The sequence below is a fragment of the Prunus mume genome, linkage group LG5 (assembly GCF_029339155.1).
Source record: "Prunus mume cultivar Tortuosa linkage group LG5, ASM2933915v1, whole genome shotgun sequence".
NCBI lineage: Eukaryota > Viridiplantae > Streptophyta > Magnoliopsida > Rosales > Rosaceae > Prunus > Prunus mume.
The window spans coordinates 886,007-898,510 of NC_142702.1; the positions used below are offsets into that span (position 1 = coordinate 886,007).

At 37.9% G+C, this 12,504-nt stretch overlaps 1 protein-coding gene and 1 pseudogene across 4 annotated transcripts in view; both read right to left on the bottom strand.

Annotated features, from left to right (window-relative positions):
• LOC148916580 (putative disease resistance protein At3g14460) overlaps positions 1-12,504 on the bottom strand; it is a 63,346-nt gene that overhangs the window by 10,410 nt on the left and 40,432 nt on the right. The window lies entirely within an intron of this gene.
• LOC148916578 (putative disease resistance RPP13-like protein 1 pseudogene) overlaps positions 1-12,504 on the bottom strand; it is a 46,281-nt pseudogene that overhangs the window by 10,410 nt on the left and 23,367 nt on the right. The gene's annotated exons all lie outside the window — the stretch shown is intronic.

The following is a 12,504-nucleotide window of genomic DNA, read 5'->3' on the forward strand; positions in this document are numbered from 1 at the left end:
CAATTGTATGCCTCCCTCTTGTAGACAATGGCGGACCCAAGAATTTTTCAAAGAACGGGCAATATTCGAATGAAGATTACTAGTACTGTTTCGTAACTTTAGGAGAAAAAAAAACAGACCTTCGATTGCAATTTAGGTCTGTTGGCTTCTTCAATTCAATTTTTTTATATATATTTTAGGACCTTTCCTATTGAAAGGGGCGATAGCATATTAAACTCACACACACAATACGGATCCTAGGACTCGAACCCAGGACCTTGCCTGAGGGAGTAAATACTCCAAACCACTACACTAGTGTGTTCTTTGCTTCTTCAATTCAATTTTAATGGAGTGAATGTGGACTCTCTTCATATTAAATTATTAATAATATTAATTGTACTTTGGCAGTAGGTTCCTATCCATAGAATATAAGGCTTTATCTCTATATTTTTTTCCATTGCCCTGGTCCAAAACGACGTCGTTTTGGCCAGGGACTTTATAAAAAAAGCACGTGGGCGGTGCTGTGCTCAACAGCCTAACAACACAACATCACAACATCACAACAAACAAAAAGGAGTTTCACAAGGGCATTTCCTCGAGCAGATTGTGGGCACTTCCATGGCAGACAAAGCTCTTTCCGTCGAGGGGATATGCACCTCCTTGCACCTCTGTAGGTCAGCCAATGCTTGTAGAAATTCGTTCTTTGATTTTGGGTTAATTCTATTTTTTTTTTCTTTGTCAAATCTATAATCTTGATTAAATAACAAGATAGAAGAAGTTTGCCACTAAAATCTTGATTTAAACTCCACACTTCTCTTTGTTTATTGCATATTCTAATTTCATCTTAACTTCTAATTCAAATTTTCAAACTTTCTAAGAAAACTCCAATATCTTCTCAAACTATCCCTAAATACATACCTAGTAGAAAATAAAAATAAAAAAACTCATCAACCTCACACCCCACACCCTGTGAGAACTTTTTTTTTTTTCAAACCAGTCTCTCCGCACGCATTTCCGCTCCTACAAGAGGCTTTTTAAAAAAATTAAATTAAATTTATTTTAGAATTATAAAATTATAATGGGTAGTTTTGTCAAAAAGCATTACAATTTACAAAACCCAATCCCACATCACCCACTCCCACGACTCCTTTTCTCCTCCTCCTCTAAACAGTTGCTTGCTGGTCTTTCTATCTTTTCAAAATGTCCACAGTGGTAATGTAAGTTTACTAGGTTTTCCCTTACAATCCTAATGTTAGAGATCAAGTTAGGAGAGCATATTTGCAAAAAGGTCCTTGTCAGTCTAGAGTCCATAATTTCCCTTACAAGCAATTTGGAAAAACATTAAGAATAGGGCTTGTTCGGGAGTGCTTTTGGAGCAGTGAAAAGCGCTTCTAAATGGGTGAAAGCGCTTCTAATTTTTAAAAATGGTGTTTGGCAAAAATTGCAAAAGTGTTTTGGGTGAGATCCAAAAGCACTTGGAGTGGTTTTGGAAGAAGCACTTGAGATGTGCTTCTTCTTAAAAGTGTTGTAGGACCAAAACACGGGAATCACTTGGCTCCCTATAATAAAACTTTTAAAATGCTTAAAATACCCATATTTAATTTTTTTAAATGCCAAAATACCCTTTCTTTCTTTTTTTTCTTTTTTTCTCTCTTTTTTTTCTCTCCTATTAAAACCAAAACACTACCCTTTCTTTCTTGGGTGAGATCATGCGAATTTTTATTTTCTATATTTTGGGATTCTTTAAATTTTTTTAAAGTACTTTTAAAAGCGCTTTATTGTGTCAGCCAAATACTCAACAAAATATCAAAAGCGCATTTATGTAGTGTAAAAGCACTTTTAAATGACATCCAAACGACAAACTGCTTCTTTGTAGACGTATTTATGTCATAAGCGCTACTGGCATAAGCGATACTAGCATAAGCGCTTCAGGAAAAAGCACTCCCAAACGAGCCTTTAATCCTGCTTGGTTTGATGATTTTTCTACTTTGTTGGAATATAGTATAGAAACAGATTCCGCATTTTGTCTTTTCTGCTACCTTTTAAAACCAAATATTGGAGGAGAACAAGCAGGTGCTAATTATTTCGTGGGTGAAGGTTTTTCTATTGGAAGAAGAAAGACATTATGCATTAATGTATGAACTCTGTCTTTAAGTATGTTGTTGAAATTTCTACTCTTACTTTATTATTTGGAGATGCCCCAAATGAATAATTTTTTTTTTGGCTCCGTCCCTGTTTGTAGGTACATATTATTGTTGAACTCTGAACATATATGTATGTTAATATATATTACTGCAATGTATGTACAAGTACATAAATTAATATTAAATATTAATGTGCGAAACTCGTTGAAATTCAAAATTTAGTTAAAAAAGAAGAAACAAAAGTTGGAATGGATGATTCGTTTGTTGTGCAGAAGCGTCAACTAACGGTGAGTGAAAAATAAACAACAACTCCACTTGGCAAGTGCTCCACTCAATAACTATTAGAGATATTTAGTGATATACCCATTCTTAGCACTAATATTATAGATAAACCCTCCATCATTGAATTTCTATAAATAAACCCAAAAAAAACCCCAAAAATGACAGCTGGCCTTATTGAATTTAATATTGATTATTAAATTACTTTAATGTCCTATTGAGTGTTTTGGGTATTTTTATGAGATTTTAAGGTTGGGCTTGTTTTAAGAAATTTATGGTAGTTTTGTAATTTATAAGAAGTTAAGACCTCTTTGTTATGTTGTAAATGAGTTTTGGGTGTGTTTATAAAGTTCATTTCATATGGGGTATTTTTATAATTTGAGCCCCTATATTGGGTATATTAGTGAATCTCCCTAATTATTATAGCAGCTCACTTACCATGCAAAGACAAGCCACTTATCATGATAGTAAACAAAATCACCGAAAGTGATTTCCACTTTTGACTACTAATTGAGCCACTAATCAACAATCTCCGCATTGGCTCTGTACCATCATTAATCAATTCTTTCCACTCAAGCCTGTCCTCCACTCAACTATCACAATGCAAATTCCAATTTTGAAGCTTGTTGAGACTGTAAATAACATCCTTGTAATCTTTAGCCTTGGAGAACTCTCTCTTTCAAGGACTGTTGTTTGGGGTAACTTTTGAAAACTTTTATTTTTCAAAGTTGGATGCAATAATATGGTAATAGCTTTTGAGAAATTGTCGGTGGACTTCTTCAAATTATGACCCACACTGGAAAAAACTGGTACAAGATGTTGGAAACTTTTTTAGCTGATATCAAGTATGACCAGCAAATTCCAATTTTGAATAATACACAATTTCAGAAGGAGGACACGCTCATGAAACTCTGCAGTTAATTCAAAGAGAAATAGAACAAAACACAAAAAGAGATACAGATGTCATTATTTGATTGGTTTTGGTTGGGATACTCATCTGAGATGCTGAACTGGCATCCCTTGTCTTTTTTTTGGATCGAAGGCATCCCTTGTTATTAAGTACATGGGAAGAAGGGTAGGTGGAGAAGTTGCTAGCTGTGCAATTTATTAATTTATTTTCATTTTTCTTTTCAACAAGAAACAAGGAAAATTTAAATACCCAACATAAAATGAAAAGGAAATATATCAAATTTAGCTGTAGGATTTTCTTTTTTCATTCCAATTTTGTATAATGACGCAGTTTCAAATGGAGGACTTTACTCATAGATGTAAGCGGTGAACAGATATTTTATCATCTTTTTTTATTTTTCAATTGGGTCGGATCAATAAAATAAGGATACAAGATAAACTTAGCAATTGTCCGTGTTCTTTTTGTGTGTGATTTCATGCTTTTTCGTTGAATGTGACTTTATGTTGGGAGTCATCTCATTTGTGCAAATATTCTAAATTGGAATAACCAAAGAAATAAAGACGTTGCCTCATAAAGGCATAGATTTTAGGAACCTGTACCAAATTAGTAATAGAGCATTCTAAAACAAAGTCTTGAACAAAAATATATGAAAAAGATTGGATCATATATAACGTTATAGTTCACTCCAATTTATTATGTTTTAATCCCGTAATTACATTTAAATAGTCATATCTATGACAAAACATCCGTTCAATGACTACAAAGGCCTAGTTTATTATACTTTTTTGTTATTGTTAAAGTAGTGTCATAAGGACCATGGGCGGAACCACACTAAAGGCTACAGTGGGCTGTAGCCTAGTGTGAATTTTTAAGAAAAAAAATATAAAACCTATATATTTAATTTATTTTCAATATTAGCCCAGTTAGTGGCGCTGTACATATTACCTTATTTCCATTTTTAACATTTATTTTTATTTATTTTTATACTATTCCATTTACTTAAATTTACAATGTAAATAAGAAAGTACCCCCTATTTGGATTAAAATAAAAATACTAGAAAATCAAATTCCCACAAAATGATGATAACAGGAGTATACTTTATAATTTTGGTGATAATACATTCTAAATGAACCTTAGAATAATGCTGGTTTTAATCAATGTAGACAGTTGTGTATATAAACCGCAAATTATACAGCTAACCTAACCCTTGTTCAAGTCCAGGACAGATTTAATAAAGAATCCAAACAGAAATGAAGCAATGGACAGGAAGTGAAAATAAATAACCCAGACAAAACAGTCATCAACAAAAATAAAGCAAAGGAGATGAAGCTACACCAAGGCTTAACAAAGAAAATGAGAGGGATGACAAACAGAGCTGAAGCAAGCTTAATTCACTAAGAAGATTTTGTAATTCCTCAATGTTCTCTCTCGTCCACATAAGACCACCTGTTGATACTAAGATAATATACTTGCAGTACCTAGGAAAGTACAACTTAAGCTCACCTGTTGAACCCTACTTAAGCTCACAGGTTATCCATAGACATTGAATACAATTTAAACTAGCTCAAATGAGACTTAAGTACATTTTTATTACAAAAATAGTACCTCAAAATGTTGTGCATTCAATGCCTGTATTTGGGAATGTGTCAGTTGAGATATTCCAGGCGAACCTTTCTATTAAAGACTGCAAAATGAATATCTCTCCAAGAGAAGATATGTTGTCCTGCGAAAAGACTGCTAATTATTCAGCATTTGAGATTTAAATAGGATATAAGATGTGATCAGCAGAACAAGCGCAATGAGAAATAAAGCAAATTTAAACAAAATTTACTGAGCAAAATAATAATAGAAATCAGATTGAGTGTTTGTGTTAAGTACTTTGTATGTGAGCGAGAGGGAGAGAGAGCTTATATCTTATGATCACTTCTTCGCCTATCTTGACGCAAGGAATGTGAGATACCTTTTCTACATGGCAAAACAATTGTCGATGCACAGATAAGAAAGAGATGGCAGCAAACGCTCTTCTGGCAGGAATTGGATATTGTCACACCCACAAATATGTAGCCTTTGCAGCGAAGAGAGGCGTTCAAGTTCCTCTCCTGGCAGGAATTATAGACTGACAGGCCATAATATATAGAGTGCGAAGAGTGGTGTTGATGCTCTTTTTGGAGAGGGTCAACTTAAAGAAAAAGGGGTTTGCCTTCAGCAGGGAAAGGGTCCGGGCCTTCAATAAAGGCTAGCCTGCAGAAGACAAAAATAGGAAGCGATCGTCAAGCTTCGGGCACCATGTGGTGCCGGCCAAGGCTTTCCGATGCTTAAGTCAGTTAAGAAGGGTAACTTTGCAGAGTAATAGTAAAAGGCGAAAAGTAGTTACCCCTTTTACTAGGTATTGTGCCCTTTTATAGGGAAGTGAAAGTGAGAGGTTGGTGTAGATTTCCGATGTGGGACTTTGTGCATGTCGCCGCGGTGGTGATACGTGTCATAGAAATTAGGTTTAGCAATTCGTGAGCTTTGGCAGTCGGGAGTTTCGGCAGGTGCCTGGCACCTCGGAAGAGTGTCTTCCTTCGGCAGGAGAGAAGGCGTGTCTGCCTTGGTGCTAGTTGTTTTGAGATTGGATATGCTCGGTTGATTATGGTGTAAACAAGTGGTATTGAGCAGCTGTTCCTTGAGAAACGCCCACAAGATATTGCCACCAAGTCCTTGCAAACCCCAGTAATCTCCCAACGAAGGGCTCAGTCTGTCATAATTCAAAATATTAAAATATTGCAGGTTGGGAGGCAAATGACACAAGATTTTGAAGATCATATATCCCCAAATGTCAAAGGCTGTGAGGGTGCCAATGTGTTTGGGCAATGACTCCATTCTGGCATCTACTGACTGTGACAAAAGTAGGCTTCTGTAGTTCAAAATAAGCAATGAGTATCGATGAAATCTTTTTTTTTAATAAGAAACATGCTTTCATTACCAGAGAAATAAAAACAATACAAAACAGGGGACAAGTTATCTATTGGATTAACTAGACTACTTAACTACCACCACAGATCAGAGATTAAACATCCTAACATTACATGAACGAAATCCAAAATACAGCAGCAGTCGAATCACAACATAAATGAAATCTAAACAGAGTGGAATAACACAGAGTTGCTGTGGAAATGCGGGGACAAGGGTTTAGACTTGAAATCCTCGTTAGTGTAGACTTGAAATCCTTCCATTTCTTGGCAGCAGAAGATAACACCAGGTTCTTCCCCCCTTGACCTACCACAAAAGCCATGTCAACGGCTTCCCAAATCTGCTCTTTTATATCCTTGCGGATTTCAACCCATTTCTTGTACACAAGTGGGACTCTGGAGCGTGCCAACACACCAATGTAGGACTGCATCTCAGTATGTGCAGGGCCACATCCTTTCCCCCTTTTATTGTACTCAACAACTGGCTTGATTTTATGAAATTTTCTCTTCACAACATGAGGCATTGTGCTCATACCTCGACCTGACTTTGAATCCTCAGAAATTGTTGTCGTGCTAGCTGGTTCTGTCTCAGCAGATGAAACAAACTTCATCTTCTTCAAGGATTTGTCTTGAGGAGTTACCATTCCAAGCTCCTTACCTCCATTTTTTTTCGAGCCAGAGTACTTACTTTGGTCTTGAGAAACCATGGTTACTGACAAATTAAACCTGCAAGTGAAAATATTTCAGGAAAAAATTAAGAACACAAATGACAGTTATTCATAAAACCCGACGTATGATAAGATTTTACAAGACGCAATAACATAACATTAGACGTAATAAATGTTTAAAACGATGGTACTTAAACAACGACGAAACAATATAAAAGAAGACGTAATAAGAACTTATTACGGCGATATTTACACTCCGTCGTGATATTTAAATTCAAACGACGTTAATATTAATATAACATCGTGGTATTAACATTCACACGACGTGAATAATAAGATACCGTCATCTGTATAAGATTCCAAACCCTTCTTTCTTTGTCTATGAATGTTTGATTGCAGGTTTGATTTCTCTGAACCATGGTTTTTGTTTTTCCTAATTTGATAAAATATAAAGACAAAGAAGGAAGGTTTTGGAATCTTATATATACGACGGTATCTTAATATAACGTCGTGATATTAACATTCACACGACATGAATAATGTAACACTCCGACCCCAAATTTATCCCATGTTTAATTAATTTAAGTGGAATTGAGAAATTACCCGTGGGATAGGGGTATTTTAGTCATTTTCTTATCCATAAGGAATTTGAAAATTCCGGTTGTACCGTTGCGTAGAGCACGGTGAGATGAGTTCGTAGACACGTAGTGGGCTCGAATCGGAGTTGTAACGAGAGAGATATGATCAAATGAAGCTCAGTGGCATAATCGTAAATATTTGGAAAATGGATTTGTGGTTAAAAGACGGAATTGCCCCCGTCTCTCTCTCTCTCTCCCGCGCGTCTCCTCTCTCTCCCGGTTTCGCGGACGGGGAATAGCCGCCACGTTTTGGCCGGCCGTGCTCTCGTCCGCCACCAAAGTCGACGGCCGGTACCAAAATGACCGCCGCCGTCCTCTTCCTACCCCAGCCAGTCCCGCCGCCACCGGGATTTCGCGGAAAATCAAGAAAACCGCCGGTTTCGCGAAACTTCACCGGCTTCGTTCTCCGTCGTCCGGCCACCGATTCCGGCAAGTGAGGTATGGATTCTCACCTATTTTCCGAGCTCTAGCTGATGGTTGGGTAGGATTTCATAAATTTTGAGGCTAAGTAGCTCGATCTACGGATTGAAATTCGGCCGGTTTTGCGATCGCGATTCCGGCCACTTCCGGTCAGTTTTTGGGGTATGTCCAAGAACAAAAGTGACTCCAAATTAGGTGTATTACCTAGGGTAGGAGTCTTGGCTCACGATTTGGAAGTTTTCCGGCGATGCGATATCGCTTTACACACCCACGCGCTGCCGGCGCGTGTGGCGGCGTGGGCACTGTAGCTGAGGGTCATTTTTGTCCCATTGCAATCCTCTCGATGTCACGAGCGCGTAGGTGTTCTCGGATCTCATTTTGGATACCGTTAGAGTTCCGAACGGATATCGCATATCGCGTATTTTCCGGGTTCGCTAGGAGTGGACCGTTGGATGGTCCTGAAATTATAATATGTTGATCTGGGTATTACCAGGATCATGTAGGATTTGACGGATCGTAAAATGGAGTCCCGGATACTCCGAAAATGCCAACCCTAGGGTTAGGGTTTTAGCGACCGTCGATCGTGCGATCGTGAGCGATCCGACCGTCCGATCTGGACCAAACTTGCAGGACGTGTGTCCTAGACCTTGTAGAACCTATAGGAACTTTCGGATCATAATTTGGAGGTCGTGGGCCCTGCGGGCCTGTTTGACCAAGTTTGGGTAGTTTGAGCCCGGGTTGACCTCTAGACTTTCGTTGTAGTTCTACCATCCCAGGAGGGTTAGAATGACCTTAGTGACAGGTCTTGAGTGTTGTTGAGTTAAATGGATATTGTGGGTTTAGGATATAAATTAGTGGATATAATTGGGGGAGTTTATGGTATGCTTTATTTGTTGAGGTTTATATAAGATTAGAAATTATATTTTATATATTTAAATTGTGTGGATGTTTAAAGGTAAATAAAGCGATTGAATGTTAGCTTACAGTGCTATACGCACTACCCCACGTACCCCATATTATGGTTGTGTGAGGGCTGGTGAGAATGTAGCCAGCCCCAGAGGTCGCACGCGCGTCTTTGGATTAGCCGGCGTGTTGACCCATACGAGGCCGGGTGCGTCCGTCGTATGAGGGGAGATGTGATTGTGTGAGGTGGTGAGAATGTAGCTGTGCCTGGTGAGGTCACACGCGCCTTTGGATTAGCCGGCGTGTTGACGGACCCCATACGAGGCGGGTGCGTCCGTCGTATGAGGGGAGATGTGATTGTGTGAGGGCTGGTGAGAATGTAGCCAGGCCCAGTGAGGTCGCACGCGTCTTTGGATTAGCCGGCGTATTGATAGGCTCCCATACGAGGCCGGGTGCGTCCCGTCGTATGAGGGGTGATATTGTGATTGTGTTTGGTGTGTTGTGATAGATAAATCCTAGAATGTATGAATTTGTATGGCTGTAATGATTTATTTGATATTAGGAGCTAGGATAGATATGAAAGAGCTACGTGTGGCTTGATCCCTTCGTAGGGTACGTAGGCAGCCTGAAGTTACTAGGTGCAGCCACAGATTAGACCCCACTTAGGTGGTCTTATTGAGATTGGTTCGGACCTTGTTGTTGGTCCTGAAACTTGGTTGAATTGAGATTAATTTTGAGGATTAAGTGAGTGAAGGTGGGCGTAAGTAGATTTTGAATTTGGTATATGCATGTTTGATGCATTAAGTTATTTTAAGAACTTTGTGGGCAGTTCGGCTAGAATCATTTGAAGGCCGGAGGCCATTTATGTAAATTGCATGAGATTGTATTGTGCATGCTGCCGGTTGGGTTATAAACGTGTTTATGCAGGTGGAAATTTTGGGGAAATGTTCAATTTATGGGAGACTCTGCCGAAATTTCCGCAGAAAGTCTCGTGCCCTTAATCCTCTATGGTAAACGAGGACGTAGATTTCAGGAGTAAACCCGGCGTGGGTGTGATGCCGGGTCTCCGCAGGTAAATCGCCTCGAGTTCCGGAAATTCGGGACGGTCCTGTCAAATAATAAGATATGGCCGTCTATATAATATCCCGAACCCTACTTTCTTTTTCTTTGTATTTTATCAAATTAGGAAAAAAAAAAACCACGGTTCAGAGAAATCAAACCTGCAATCAAACAAGCAAATAAAAAAACGACGGTCATTTTAAAAACAACTTAGATCAATTTTCAGACGACGCTAGGACGACTGACGAACCGTCGTGGTCTACATATTTAACCACATAAATAAGAAGCTACCGTTGTCTTATTTAGTTGAAGTAGTTGTGTTCAAAGTTGGAAACTTTCCCTCTTTGTCTGTATATTTTATCAAACTTGGAAAGAATTAAAATGATTTTGGCTAGAAAAAGGGTAAAAAGATTTTCAAAACAAAAACCGTATGAGCATGCAAAACAGCAACAAAAATAGTGAGAAATGAAAGCTTACCTTTTGTGTGCAATGAAAGCTTCCTCTCGAAGTTTGGTGTTTAAGTTCAGAGACGACGACGAAGATGAAAGAAGACGATGAGATACACTAACGATTGCTCGACAAGGAAAAAGACGAAAAGTTTTCTCTCAGAGATTGAAATTTTTTATCGGGTTTGGAAACAGTGCATGTGTAAGTTAGGTAGACGAAAAGTTGAATATATACACAAACCGTTTTATAAAAATAAGACGGCGGTTTACAGACAACGACGATGTATAAATAAAAAACTACGACGATAATTTGAACTTAGGACGTGGTAAATAAATACGACAGTAGTGTTGTAGGTACCGTCGTAGTAAACTCCAAAATAAAAGTCGAAAAATTAATATCTCGCGTCATGGTACAAAGATTTAACACGTCATTTTTTTGTAATATACCGACATGGATTTTTATAATATACGACGTATGTTAAATAATAACCGAAGTTGATTTTACAATTAAACGGCGGTTTGTGTGTAAGGACCGTCGTGGGTTTTAAAAATTTATTGTGTAAATTTGTCGCTTTCTTTCAGTTTTAGTTTTCATTTAGGGTTCCAAGTTCTTCCTCTCTCACAGACACTCTCTCTCACATCTCAAAGACAATAATTTGGATGTCTTTCTCAAAGAGAAATGGAGCTTACTCTCCAACAAATTTATGTCCACAAGAAGAAGCTTGTCATCTAGCCTTCTCACTTCCGTGATCAGGCCTGATAGGAGACTTAGTGCTTCTGAATACTCCTTGCTTTCCATCAAAAGAGATGCAAGCCTGGCCTCCACTCGCTGTCGAAGGAAAGTTCGCTTCTCAGCACGGGTCCACTACACCATTTCTTTGCAAAGGGAAGTCTGAAGATCAGATGCCTGATCCTCTGCTCGATTTTCTTGGCTAAGAAGATCCGTCAGATTTGTGATAGCCTATTCCTTTATCCGTAGAGCTTCAGAAGAAGAAGATGAGTTTTCAAGAATGCGATAAAGAATAGAAATGGCTTCATATGGCCTCTAAAGCCTGAGCAATTGAATTAGTAGTTGCTGGGAGATATGATGAAGAGATTGTCAATGCTTTGAACTATCCAAGTCCTGCAGAAAGAGAACAAACCAAACTATTAAAATTGAAACAACGACGGTTTTTTGTTCTACCGTCTTCTTTTTTGGTCGTCTTTTTTGTCGTCGTAGTATATTAAAGTAAAATGGCGGTAGGTTTATAATTACCGACGTACATTATTTTTGTTAAACGTCGTTAAGTGTAATATAATCGACGTGGACTTTATTTTTTAATTATAAATAGAGTTTTTTTTCCCGAGTTCTTTCAATTTTAGTTTTCAATTATAGTGCGTTATAAATAGAGTTTCTTTTCCCGAGGAAATTTGAAATGACGGAAATTAATGTTCTAGAATTTGTAAAGTTTCTTGTTTGGGTGACTGATTTAAATCAAATACGAATATAAAAACAACGACGGTTTTTTGTTCTACCGTCGTCTTTTTTCACTAAGACGACGCAATATATTTGTTTCGCGACGTGGATTCGTTTTGTTAAACGTCGTTAGGTGTAATATAACCGACGTGGATTTGATTTTTAAATTATAAATAGAGTTTTTTTTCACGAGTTCTTTCAGTTTTAGTTTTCAATTAGGGTTTCAACTTCTTCTTGCCCTTTTCTCTGTCTCACCTCACCTCTTAGCAGGCAATTGTTTGGATGTTGGTGTGTGTGTATGTTTTGTGTATCTGATTCACAAACATACACACATCACCAATTTTCAAAAAATTGTCTATCTGATTGCAAATATGTGGCTGCTGTCGTGAAATTTTAGGAGGCAATTGTTTGGATGTTGATGTGTGTGTGCGTTTGTGTACATACACAAATGCACACACATCATCAACTTCCAAAAAATTGTCTCTCTGATTGCAAATCTGAGACTGCCGTCGTCAAATTTCAGAGGCAATTTTTTGGATTTTAATGTGTATGTGCGTTTGTGTATCTCAAAGAGACAAATACACATACATCGTTAACCTCTAAAATATTGTCTTTTAGGTAGATTATGATGAGGAACAGAGTTCCATCTG